The following is a 15,154-nucleotide window of genomic DNA, read 5'->3' as shown; positions in this document are numbered from 1 at the left end:
TCTTTTAATGTGTTCGGCCATGATTTGTATTGCTTAAATATAAAAACAATTATATATATATTTATATATATTGTTGATAAGACATGATAATGAACAATTTGTAAATTGGTTAAAAACTCGCTGCTAAAACCTAAATGTCTCTAGGTGCTGTAGGCTAGAACCGCCTGTCTCAAGTGGGAGTGTACCTTTTGCGTACTTGGAGTGGAGCGTTAGAATATTGCTGAATAGAAAAAAATATAAAAGACACTTGACAATCTTATCCGCTCTAGCTGAAAATCTTATCTACGCTGCTGCAAGGGAAATCTTGAACGAGATACCTGTGGCTAGTAGTTTGATAATTGAAAATGAGGGGGAATGCTTTGAATTTCCTGAATCTGAGTGAAGTAAGTTTAAATTACATTCTCAGGGAACACAATTTTATTTTTCCATGTGGGCCTATTACGAAGCATTATATTTTAATAATATTCTTTTCTTTTTCAAATTTTGCCGCCCACTAGACGTGCCGCCCTGGGCGGTGGCACGGCTCGATCCCCCCTCGCGCCGGCCCTGACGCTGTATTTCCAAACTCTTCATCACTTGCGCTGATTAAAACAAACAAACAGAAAAAACTGTTTTGAACTAATAATGCTTCTCTACAGATGAACATTTTGTTTGCAGCAAAAAGTCGCTAAATGTGTAAGTAGGTAAATCGTCATTTAAAAATCACCCAAAAAAGTCTCCAATCGGAATTTTTTTTTGTCGCTATCGTAGGGCGACCATACGTCCCGTTTTGACCGAGACAGTCCCGTTTTAGGGGCGTGTCGCGGCCGTTCCGTCAGTAGATGGAAAAAAGTAGTATTCGTCCCGTTTTATGTAAATGAAAGAAGTAAATAACAAACCCAATACCTTTACTCCTTTTAAAAGTATAAATAATAACAAAGCGGCAAAAATTGAACTGAAATTCCCTATATTAAACATACTCTATAGTTCGCAGTACTGCTCGAAAGGCAGCAGAGGTTTTAGCAGTTGGTTGTGTGTTGAACAAACTTCAACGTGTCTTTCCTTTTTGATAAGTACCCGCTCTGTAACAAAGAGAGAGAGGAGGAAATCTGATATCAAGGCACTGATAAGAACAAAGGTAGATCTAAAAGTCTAGGGTTGCAAGAACCTGTCCCGTTTTTAACTGAAAATTTTATGGTCAACCTACGCTATCGTTGAGGTCGAATTCCCCTTATTTAGCGACTTTACCCAAAATTGGCAACATTGACCCCCACCGAACAACACCCCGTTATCTTTAGCCTAGCCAGTATAATAGTGGGACGTAAAACTTAAAGATTTCATTTCGAACAACACTCCCAGAAACCTATTGTTATACCATTCCCAAAACACCCTTTTGTACAGTTCTCCCTATTCGAAAAAAATTGTAAATAGCAGTGTTCATAGATAAATATGGAACTCAATTTTCCTGAATTTTCCAGGTTTTCCAGGTATTAATTTTGCAATTTCCAGGTCTAGTGGAAGAAACTAATAGTACGAGAACACATAAATTTTAAGAATACTATATTTATATATTTGAGAATGGCCACCCTTCTCCCCAATGAACGATTGCAATTAAATATTGAGTCACAAGAAAATAAATAATTAAAATAAATAAAATTTAAGTTGAAAAATATTAAGTTGAGAAGCCTACTAAGGGAATTATATAATACTTTTGTTCCATACTTGAATACATTCAAAATATACAAAAAATATTGGCTTGGGGAAGAAAAAAGGGCCCGCGAGATTTTAACTGATTCTTGTAGTACTCGACGACAGAAATAGATTACTGAAAGAATTTTCAAAATCGGCACAGGCAAACATGAAGAAAATCGCATTTTCAGGTACCGGTTCAAAATGGGAAGAAAAAAGGACCGCGAGATTTTAACTGATTCTTGTAGTACTCGACGAGAGAAATCGATTAGTGAAGGAATTTTCAAAATCGGCACAGGCAAACATGAAGAAAATCCCATTTTCAGGTACCGGTTCAAAATGAGAAGAAAAAAGGACCGCGAGATTTTAACTGATTCTTGTAGTACTCGACGAGAGAAATCGATTAGTGAAGGAATGTTCAAAATCGGCGCAGGCAAGCATGAAGAAAATCGCATTTTCAGGTACCGGTTCAAAATGGGAAGAAAAAAGGGCCCGCGAGATTTTAACTGATTCTTGTAGTACTCGACGAGAGAAATCGATTAGTGAAGGGATGTTCAAAATCGGCGCAGGCAAGCATGAAGAAAATCGCATTTTCATGTACCGGTTCAAAATGGGGAAGAAAAAAGGGCCCGCGAGATTTTAACTGGTTCTTGTAGTACTCGACGGGAGAAATCGATTAGTGAAGGAATTTTCAAAATCGGCGCAGGCAAACATGGAGTAAATGGCATTTTCATGTACCGGTTCAAAATGGGGAAGGAACAAGGTCCCGCGAGTTTGAACCGCTACGATGTATGTTCACGAATGTGCCCGTCTTCTCAAATTTAGTTAATTACTGTGACACTGAAACATGTGACACAGAGTCACATTGTGGATGACTCTGCAATCGGCAACCACTGCACATATACTCCTCCTGCCCCACAGTTTGATTATTTCGATCCATTCCTCACGTGCTAACGGCATGGTTCAACATCTGCAAGAAAGAGGTCAATGTAACGTTCAATTGGCAATAGCTTTTCACCAAATTAAGCTGCATGAAATCTGATTGCATATTTGACATACTGAGAAAATTCTAGCCCGTGGCCATATGTATCACATATCCCACCAGTTCATAAAAATTTTGAACACAAAATTACGGTCGTCCGTGTGACGTACTCCCAAAAGGCCTAATGTGTATCACCCACCTCACATTCAATGAAACCACATCCGTGTAGAATTTAGAAAGGAACTTCTTATGATGTATACAGGATGTCTCAAACGTTCCCTGACATAGGTTCCCTGACGACAAAATGTAAGAGGAAAAACATCTCGAAATATGACGTTTTCAATCTAAAGTGAACACTTTTTTAAAAAATCGGACAAGATGAATGTGCTGTATACTCTTTATGCACCCAATTTTAAATGAAAATGCAACGTTGTCATTTACCTGGACCCACGACATAAGTGAATGAAGTTACTGTTTGAAACGGGGGCTGGCCATCGACATGTTAGCGTAAAAGACAGTAACTTCACTCACTTCTGTTGTGGATCCAGGTAAATGGCAACGTTGCATTTTCATTTCACATTGGGCGCATAGAGAGTGTACAGCGCAAACGGGCCATCCGATTTTAAAAATTCCTTCACTTTAGATTGAAAACATCATAATTGGATATGCTTTTCCCTCCTACATTCTGTTGTAACTCTGATAATAACAGTTACCCTATGTCAGGGGACTTTTGAGACACCCTGTATACCTTATTTAATGTATGTTTGATGTCACTATAACTGTAGTATAATTTAGTTTGTTTAAATTTACAATTTAATACAAGTAGATTCGGATTTACATGCGTAGGATTTTGTATGCATCTAACTAATGAATTCTTTTATATTTATGCTTAACTTAGTGACTTGGCTTTGGACTGCAACTGATTATTGTCACCCATTATTGCTTGAGAAGAAACAAGATATCCGAATCTTCATTTGGAGAAATCAAAGTCTATTGGAAAGCTGGGGATTACAATCATTAATTTCTACATTTCAAGGTGCGTAGTAAATTATATATTGTGTTTATTGTTAAATTACTATTATTGGGTTTAGAATCAATGAAGCACTTCATGATATTTTATGGGGATCAAGATGGGTGCCGGATAGATAAGTATTTGAGCGTCAGGCTCTTATTTCTTTTCAATTTAATATTTAATCAATGATTATTTTTCTCCCTCATTATTCCACCAAATCGTATTCCAAGATCATATATCCATTTTAGTTCGATATATCCATATTTTTTAACATTATCTCTTTCATATTTCTATATTTTCGATTTTTGATATTGTTTATATTTCGATATTGCTGTATTTTTCGATATTTCTTTGGTGGACTTTGTGGTGGACAAACACCTTGCTCGTGGGTTTTCTCGGGGTTCTCCCGTTTCCTCCCACTTTCTTCATTCCACCATTTCACTCATTTCTCATTATCACCGTCTCCTTATCCTAACCGGCATAACCGTGGGACGTTAAACTTAGATTTCATTTTTTATTAATCTCAGCATTTTATAGTGTATTCTTAAGCTTAAGGTGATGTATAATTAAATTTTGAATTCAGTTAACTTATTTTGTTTCTCAGATTGTTTTTAAAATGTATGTACAAACGTTGATGTTCATTCTCGAGAGTTTAAAGTGACGTATAGTTATTAAACATAGTATTTAATATTGTACTCAACGTGGAAGTGATATACAGTTAACTTTTGAATTTAGTTAACATTTTTCTTTCTGAAATTGCTTTAAAAAGTATGTAAAAACGTTTTTATTTTCTTTCTTGAGTGCTAAAAGTGATGCAAAGTTATTAAGCTTACTACGTTATATTGTATTCTCAACCCTAAACTGATACACAGTGCGTTTTTGAATAAATTGTCAAGTTATTTGAGTGATGAAAACTGGTAGAAAATCCTGACTACTACTGGAACATTGTGATTTTAAGGTGACGACTACTGGTGCAAGGATTTTAAAATATTGTTTTTCCTTCAAGGGCTACTCCTTTTTGAATTCTGACTACATGGTCACTATAGGAAGGATCAGTGAGTCTTTCCAACTATGGTGCAGCTCCGACAGATTCACGATGCTCAGAGAAGAGACAAAATAGTATGTTTTCAAACTTAAAGTGAGAACCACTGGCGTTTTTACCTTGCTATGCAAAAGTGAGTAAGTACTCCAATGGGGTTCCAATGCGGTACCTAATTTCTGCATTTTAGATATATGGAAATACATGTCTCTAAAATGTAAAGAACTGATTTTTTTTTGGGGGGGGGAATAAACTATAGGTATGTGGGGCTTGTATACTTGACGCTACAATTCGGAAATTGAATTAAAATATGACTAACGGCTATCAAGATGTTGTCAAATAAAGGGAGGACCAACACAGTTAAGGGGTTTTCGTGTTAGATGCTAAAATTTCCGAAATCGGTCATGGAAAGTTAATAAACACCAGTAGCAATTTCATCTTAAAGTAATTAGATATCTTCATGGGGTGTTAGAACATCATGGAGTCTACCAAAATTAAATTTTAAAAGCTTTTGAAAATATAATCTGACATTTGTAAACAGTATTTGAAATATGTATTTACCCAAAACTTCCAGCTAGTACATCTAACATCTGGAGAAACACTGTGAAATAAAAGCTTGAAATTTCGGAAACAATTATTGGTCGCAACAAAATTAAATAAGATGGTACTTCTATGGGTTAAATCAGTACCTCAGTACAATTTCGATCGAAAGATTAGTTCAGTCCTAGGTTTTCTTCAGGCAATTCCAAGGGTTCATCGAGCTGTGCAAAAGAATGAAAATTCGCTGTCAATATCTAAGATAGTAACTAAGATATAAGGAATTATATATTTTATGACGTAAAAATAGAGATCTTTATGGATTTGTACTTTTGGGCCTTTCCTATAAGAAAAAAATTCAGAAAACTACTGTATATACCTTAATAGACAATTCAGTGGGCGGGGACACAGTAGCTTAGTGGTAGGGTATTTAACTAATCTTTTTTTTTTGCAGAAATTATTGGAGTATTCACTTAACCCATAGAAATACGATCATACTTAACTCCCTATTTAATTTTAAAATTAAATAAAAGGAAATATTTCAGTGTAGCGACCCACGATTATGCATTTTAGTCTCAGGGAGATTATGATTAAAGCAAGTGAATGTTGTTGACAGAATTGATGGAATGCAAAGGTGGGAGGAAAGAGAGTACCCCGAGAAAACCCACGAATACGATGTCCACTACAAACTGACTTGGCCGTGGATCGAACCAAGAACCCAATACACCAGAGGTAAGCACTCTACCACTAAGCCACTGTGCCCCGCCCATTTAATTGTCTATTAAGGTATATACGGTTGTTTTCTGAAATTTCTTCTTCTTACAGCAAATACTCAAAAGTACAAATCCATGTGGGTCTCTATTTTTACGACGTCATAAAATACATAATTCCTTATATCTCGCTTGCTATATTAGATATTGACAAAAAATGTTCACTTTATTTCAGAGCCCGATGAACGCTTGGAATTGTCCAAAGAAAATTTAGAGCTGAATTAATCTTTCGATCGAAATTGTACTGACGAGTCTGAGGTACTCACTTAACCCATATAAGTACCATCTTATTTAACTTTTGTTAGGATTAATAATTGTTTTCTGAAATTTCAAGATGGTGTATAGCGTCTCTCTAGCTGCTAGATGTACTAGCTGGAAGTTTTAGTTAAATACATATTTCTAATACGGTACTCTTTACAAATGTCAAAATATATTTTCCAAAACTTTTAAAATTTAATCTTGGTAGACCCCATGATGTTCTTAAACTCCATGGAAATACATAATTATTTTAAGATGAAATTGATACTGATGCTTATTAACTTTCCATGACCGGTTTCGGAAATTTTACCACCTAACACGAAAACCCCATAACTGTATGGATCCTCTCTTTATTTGACAATATCTTGATAGTCATATTTTAATTAATTTTCTAAATTGTACTGTCTAATATGCAAGCTCCACGTACCTATGGTGTCGCTTTTTATTTCATCATATTTCGGTAACTGTTAGGCGTACCGACTTGCGGTTTCGGTAAACACACACCTCTAACGTTATTTAAAACGTTATTAAGACATATTTTAGAATATTTAGAAATGAGTTCTGCGAATATCATGACACCCGAAAACCCCCATCAGGGCGTGTGTGTAGTGTATTTAATTGAGACTACTTTTGAGGTTGTTGTAAGCCCTCGTAATTACGTTTCCAAAACTGCACCACCTAGTACGCAAACCCCACACTTCTATGGTGTCGCTCTTTATTTTCCCATATCTCAATATCCCTAAGGCTTACCGAGTTGAGGTTTTCGGTAAACAAATGTCAGTTCCCTACATTTTAGAGACATAAATTTCCACATATCTAAAAAATACAGACATTAGATACCCCATGGTACCTCGAACACCATTGGGGTACCCACTTACTTTTGAATAGTAATACATTTTGAGTTGTTGTTCAGCATCAATAAACACTTCATAGTTTTTCTACGTGCAACCCAAAAGTCCATACCTGACCGAACAGATTTTGTCCATTTAATCTCAAAAATGTTAAGATACTTTGTATTGTTAAGTACAACCAAGTTAAGCACACTGAATTTAATATTTTAAATATTTTCTGATTTTTGTTTCAGGTATTTCGTGCATCAAAACAAAACCAGGATTCTGCTTGGAAGACAGTGAAAAGAAGCAGTGTAGGTTGTGGCTAAAAGTACGTTCTTTCTGAAGACAGACCCAATTGTATTTACATTCTTTTGTACGAATATATAACCCTAATAAAGATACTGTACTACAAATTATTTCTTTCTTCCATAAATTATAATAAAATATTATCTCTGTTTAAAGAAAATGTTAGTGTTAAGTCATTTCAACTCTTTTTCTCTGTAATAAGAATATTATCCCTCGCAATATTTTTTATCTTTGTGCTATTACGATTGGATGAAGTAAAATTCTATACGAAGCACTATTATTTCAGACATGCATTAAGAACTAATGTATTGTTCTGTATGTAAGGCAATGTGTATACTGAACATGTCTAGCGAAGTTGTTTTAATATAGAATCTATAACTCAGCTTTTCAGTAGTCAACTTTATTGGGAATCCGAAGAAAGAAGTATATATATATTAAAAAAAACGTTGGACTTACCAACGTATGTGTTCGAATTCTGGACTAATCCAAATTATCCACAGAAATCATTATATATTTCTTTGTTGATATTTCAGATGTGTCCTTTATCCAAGTCATATGAAACGGAGACTTCATACATCGCTATACTTTGTATGAACTATGTTCCGTATTTACTTAATCACTTTGTAACTTTCTCTAGGGTTGACAAGGCCGCAGGTGTCAATCGAACAGTTTAGTGTTTCACTCATGTCACCTTGTGACTAAGGTACGTCCTGTCGGTATATATATGGTACTGGGTTCAATTAGCGATAAAATACATTTTTAGCATTAAACAAATGTAAAAATCTACACGAAATGAGATACCATGATCTCTGACTTACGGATAACACCAAGCAACTAATGGTACTGAGTGTGATTGAGTTTACTATCTGGCTAAAATCAGTGTTCCTTTAGCTATACTTCTTTTCGTGCTCTGAATTGCAAAGATTGAAATAACCGTTTTAAATTATTGCATATATATCTTCTGAGTAATTCTGAGAATCATTGCTCTTTCTTTAAGCAATGTATGAGACTGTTAAACTGCTCGTTGCTTAAAATGTTGCACTAAGAAGGATGCATCCCGGAAAGTCCAAATTTGCAGAATGTCTAGAGCAGGGAAGGATAAATATGTTTAGTCGATGGCTGCACAACGCCTCCGCTGTCACCACGTTGTCACAGCGAATACAGCGGACGGTTAAGAATATTCTGCACTTACTATTAGGTATCTGCCTGGGAACTTTGGTGCAGCTACCCAGTCTCCTTCTTGGTGTCTCATTTTTAATGGCGAGTACTGAGTAGGAATCATCTTGTGAGCGAACACGTTTTCGGCTGTCAGCATACTTTTAATTATTGCGATATTAAAAAAAACAAAAAAAAACATACCTGTTAATTAAAATGTACAGAGAAGTTATTTCTGGAAAATTCTATTCAGGCCTCTTGTGGTAACAACTGCACTTTAGAAGAAGGTACTATTAAGGAAAAGAATGAGGTAAAATAATCTTTATATCGTACAAGCAATGGATGATAACAGCTTAATAAATGATTGTACGTAAATTTTGTTTGAGTTTGAATATAGGATTGTATATGGCTGTGCATTTTGCATTATTATTGAAGTGCTGCAACTAACTAACTGCAAACCATATGATAAATTCTTACAGTAATATATCACATATTGATTTACTCTGTATGAAAACGAAAATAGTTTAACATATGGTTAACCTTCTTTGTGCCCATAATTTTAAAATTAACGCTTGTGTCACTTTTCAACACTTGGCTTTGCAGTAGCTTTCCAACGAATTAGCAGGAAGCCCAAACTTACAGGACACCCTGCAGGTAAATACATTTCTTTTGACAGTTTCACTGCTCCAAACTAAGATTTGAAAAGTGTAGTATTGTTAATTTTATTATTATTGGCACAAAGGAGATCAACCATATTTTAAACTATTTTTGTTTCCATACAGAGAAAAACACTATGCGACAACATTACAGTAAGAATGTATCATGGATTTTGCAGTATGTTGTAGCACTTCAATAATGGTGCACTATACGTACAATCTAGATCCTGAATATGTCCAATCCATATATTACAACAAGGCAATACGTATGCAATACAGGTAAAATACGTATATTTCATATGGACAATCTATAAGCTACATACATCCAATCCATACATTACATATGGCCAACCTGTACGGGACATACGTATAATCTATATGCTGCATGCAGACAGTCTATAAGCTACATATGTGCACTCTGTATGGTGCATACGGATATTCTGTATGCTGTATCGGGACAAGCTGTGTGCGACATAAGGAAAATCTGTATAATACATACGTACATTACGTATACTGTATCTAGTCGTACGTACGGGGCACAAGTACAATATAGATGCTGTCTTGGGGTTGAACGCAAGAAACATACGTATAATCTATATACTGCATACGTCCAATCCGTATATTACAAAAAGGCAATACGTATGCGACATACGTAAAATCCGTATACTTCAGACAAACAACCTATAAGCTACATACACCCAATCCATACATTACATATGGCCAACCTGTACGCGACGTACGTATCATCTATATGCTGCATGCAGACAGTCTGTAAGCTACATATGTGCACTCTGTATGGTGCATACGGATATTCTGTATGCTGTATCTGGACAAGCTGTGTGCGACATAAGGAAAATCTGTATAATACATACGTACAATACTTACACTGTATCTAGTCGTACGTACGGTGCATAAGTACAATATAGATGCTGTCTCGGGGTTGAACGCAAGAAACATACGTACATAGCGTATAATACATATTACTTGAAATTATGCTCTGTCCTGAGAGTCAGCGTGTGTCATCATTATTAACTAATATGCTGTATATGGTCCTGACGTCACAAAGCTAGATATCACCTCCGTATATACTTGTTACTGCAGATGACGTCACACGAATGACGTCATTGCACTTATGCAGACAGTGCGTATAATACATGCTTTCTCAGCTATACGTTTGCTGCAGGATGTTATTTACGGTTGTACGTTAAGTCCAGAAACTACAGGAATTACGAATGTAACCTACGTTTTTAAGTATGCCACCTACATTTTTTTTTCTCCGTGTGCGCCTAGGTCTGCCGAATGGCCGTTTTCCGATTGGTCTTCCAGTCAAGACTTTGAAAACGTTTCTACTTTCTTCCATTCTAGCTATATGACCCGCCCACCTAAGCCTCCTAGACTTAACGACCCTAACAATGTTGGGTAAACCATATAAATTATGTAGTTCCTCGTTATGATTTTTCCGCCATTCCCCATTCCCGTTCCTCTTAGGTCCGAATATTCGTCTCAGGTTCTTGTTCTCAAATACTTTCAGTAATGTGAAACATATATCAGTCTATATATCAGATAGAGAGGAGAAAATAAAAGATTCGAGGGTATTCTTACGCGTAGTTTTCGAGAAAATTCATGAAAACGAACTTTTGAGCGCTACGTCCTTCGTTGCCAATAATGGTAACATACAGCTTTTATTTTGCTGAGGGGGCGCGGTGGCTCAGTGGTAGAGCGTTCACCTCTGGTGCTTGGGGTCCCGGGTTCGATCCCAGCCCCCGCCAAGTGAACTTTGTGGTGGACAAACACCGTGCTCGTGGGTTTTCTCGGGGTTCTCCCGTTTCCTCCCACTTTCTTCATTCCACCATTTCACTCATCTCTCATTATCACCGTCTCCTTTAGCCTAACCGGCATAACCGTGGGACGTAAAACTTAAAGATTTCATTTCATTTTTTATTTTGCTGAAAGAAATTTTGTAGCAAGGGTAATTTGTATGAATACTACTAATTTAGGATATTGTATATTATTAATCTTTGTAACACTGAAAAGAGTGAAGAAGGGTTACTGAATATTTTTCAAAGCTTAAAGTAGATAATGATGAATCATATTCTAGAATAAATTAAAAATAAATCGATGCTTATACTCTAAATGTGAAACATGGTATAATAATAATTATCGTTAATAGATCTATTGTTAATCTTTTTCTATTGTTCATTCTTTTTATTTTTGTATGTTTGCTAATTCAGATTATTCTGGCTGGGTATGATCAAAGTTAATTTCTTAATAACTCACTTGTTATCTATATATTAAAATGTTAGGTTTATATTGTAATGAAACCATGAACTGAGAATTTAAAAAATCATTTTTTCATAAAAATTATAATGGCAATTTGGTAGGTGAAGATGGAACTAAGTTTTCTGTAATATTGTAACTTTTTTTAAAGAAACTCACAAGGACAGTACTTGTAATCAAGAAATCGTTGGAAGCAGAAGCAAAATAGTCAAGAATCACCTGTAGTCAAATAACATAGCTTGTCAGTAGTAATTAACAATTCGGATAAAATCACGAAAAAGATGAAAGCAAACCTCAGGGTAAATTAAAATTCAAAAATACTTATTTTTACATCATTATATAACAACAATATTTTGACAGGAAAAGTAATTAGGACTTTCCTAAGATTTTGTAAATTTTTATGTTGGCTTTTGGCAAAGTTAAAAGAAAAAATAATTAAGGCAAACAAGGACAATAGTCCATATAAAATGACCAAGTTTGCAACTAAGAAATCATTCTGCATTCTGCATTCTGGGTCCTGTATCCAGAATCGCAATGGAATGGTCTATACGAAATTACAAATGCCGCAAGAAAGACCATTGTCCGGCCAAGACCAAGCGAAATATGCAATAAGGTAATGTATGACTACAGAGAACTTTAACTGTCTATTTTGCATGTAACATGAAATTAGGAGGTCTCTGAAAGTGACAGGCAGATTTAAATGTTTAAATATTTAGCTTATTTCCGTTTGGTTAAGCATTGAGTAAAAATTATAATAATCTGTTATACAATTAATCTAACATACTAATCTAATAATCTGTATTCAGTACTCTTGGATGCTCACTGTTAAATCATTTATATTGTTACAAAATATCCACTATACTACCATTGTAAGTCAGTTGTTTCATCAATAAAATATTGTCTTTTTATGACAATAAGAGATTGCAACCATTCGTTTAATTGCACTCTTAATTTGATTTAAAAATTTATTGTTCCTTTAGTTATTGATTTAATACAATTTATTTTGATTTTGATTTCTTTAATATTTTAATTTTTTTGACTTATGGCACAATATGTTTGTAGTCAAGAGAAGTTTATATGTTTGTGGCCAATCATTTTGACAATGAGATCTCGAAAACCACAAGTGCTAGAAACGTGTCGTTTCTGCTGGTCAATTCCAAATTTTGTAGATTTGCCAGTTCTCATTGAAATTTTCAAAAAAAAAAAAAAAAAGTCTTATTTTTCTGTTCCACATTATAGACGACGCGTCGTTTTGACCCTATTAATTTAATATTCCCACTAGGACGTTAAGGTTAATACCCTTGTGAAAGGCAACCAGTAGAGGAGCAATGTATAGCGGGTTGATGGACATTTCGGGCGCTTTTATTCAATCATAATGACAAAAACTTCGATGGCTTGTGGACCCACAATGAGGCGCACTCGGGTATGGAATTATAAGAAAAAATATTAGACCTGTACGCTGTGTATATAGCGCAAGTTCAGCTAGTACTATATATAAAAAAAAAATACTCTCCGGGATCGGTACTATGGTGGCAGACCCGGCTTCGATTCATGCGGGAGCTCATGTGGTTCGGATTCCACGTTAAGCTGTATGCCCACGTCTCATATAGCCTCGCTGCTGAAAGGGACGCTAAACTGAAAATTAAATAAAAAAAATCTTCCAATCCAGTTCTTTTGGAAGTGACATTGCGTGGTGCGAAACTGCCCTCCAAAGGCAGGCCATATCTACCAAGAAATTGACTTTAATAATAACACGAGTTTCCATTTAGCTAAAAGCCGAATATGGAAAACCTTATACTTATGATAATGTCTTCTATATTATAGATACAGTTTTCTGCCTTTCTATTCCATGGTAATGTGATTTGTTCGTCCCATGGTAATGTAATTTGACTGCTGTTAACTCAATTTCGGCCAGATCTTCAGATACTGTCTTTTTATCTTTGGAGGGTAAGTATAGCCTTATAGCATGATGGCCTACGCCAGAGTCAAGCCTGGGCCGCGGTGGCTCAGTGGTAGATCGTTCACCTCTGGTGCTTGGGGTCCCGGGTTCGATCCCCGCCCCCGCCAAGTGGACTTTGTGGTGGTCAAACACCGTGTGCGTGGGTTTTCTCGTGGTTCTCCCGTTTCTTCCCACTTTATACATTCCACCTTTTCATTCATTACTCATCATCACCGTCTCCTTTAACCTAACCGGCATAATCGTGGGACGTAAAAATCAAAGATTTCATTTCAGTTTTCAGAGTCAAGCCTCGGTCAGGATTCGAAGCCACGTTAATAGTAGTCTCAGCTCTTCATAACTTCGGTATTACATAAGTAATATTGGCACTAGTTTATGTTGAGGTTAGATGAATCAGTTTCTACTTTGCTTTTGCTCACATTCTTTTTCTACTGATTATGTTGTGACTACAAAGAATGTTTTTCAGTGACTAGAAAACAAATGCGTAATTATTTTATTACTTACACCATTAGAAGTGAACTCTTTGCAAGTGAAGAACAAGATGTAGTCATTATAAAACCAGAAATTTGAGTATTGTAAAAAATATTACTCTATCTGATTTCACAAGCGGAATCTTCGTAAACACGTCTTCGATCCTTTTTAAAGTAGAGTTTATATACCGGATTTTACACTTCCAACCGAAGTGAGTCCGAATATTTGTCACTTTCTGAATAAAAAGTAAGAATTTCGAATGTTATTGAAATTTCTTCTCTTTTCCCGCTTAGGAGCGCCATTTTCGAAAACGATTATTCCTTTATTCTTAATTAAGAGTTTGTATACCAAATTTCATATCCAATTTAAGTAAATGCTCAAATTGATAATTTTCTGAAAGAAAAATTGGAAAATTTGAACATATTGAAATTTTCCCCTTTAGAAGCAGTATGTTCGAAAATACTCACATGCGTATTCGTTTATTTTAAGTTAAGAGTTTATGTACCGAATTTCACACTTCATCATAATTGAGATTTTCTCAACACAGAAAGGGAAATTTGTTTTTTAATATAATTTGTTCCTTTCCCCTCTTAGAACCCGTATTTTCGAAAACGCCAAAATAGATATTCCCTTATTTTTAATTTAGAATTTACGTATCTGACTTCACACTTTTCACTTACGGAATACTCATATTAGAAATTTGCTGAATGAAGAAAGGGAAATGTGAATATTATAGAATTCACACCTTTTCTCTCTCACTTCTTTAGGAGCATACATTGCAAAAATGTTGAAATACATACAAATGAGGAGTTAGTTTGTATGCCAAGTTTCATCTCCCTAACGTAAGGAATTTATGAGATACTCCATTCTCGACAAAAAAGATTGAACTCTTAATATGATACGTAATTTTAAAAATCCGTTCTTATCCCTTGCTTTGGTGACAACATGAATTATCTATCCAAATCTTACTTCTTAAGCTACATTGGCATGGCCTGAGTGTTGATCAGTAAATGAGGTGCCAAAATCCGCCACATCAATTTCGCGTAGTGTCGAGTAATCTCGCAAAACGTGCAGTAAAGCTCCATATACACGCATACAAAGTCCCATATTTGAACTAGTTTTTTAGTGTGAAATATTAAGCTTTTAAACAACATTCTGTTTCCATGGAATTCCTTTAGATCAAACATATAACAAGCGATATATAACTCAATTTCGGTAGAAAATGGACTTAGA

The sequence above is a fragment of the Thermobia domestica genome, chromosome 5 (genome assembly GCF_964235325.1).
Source record: "Thermobia domestica chromosome 5, izTheDome1.hap1.1, whole genome shotgun sequence".
Taxonomy (NCBI): domain Eukaryota; kingdom Metazoa; phylum Arthropoda; class Insecta; order Zygentoma; family Lepismatidae; genus Thermobia; species Thermobia domestica.
This window is presented reverse-complemented; position numbering follows the sequence as displayed.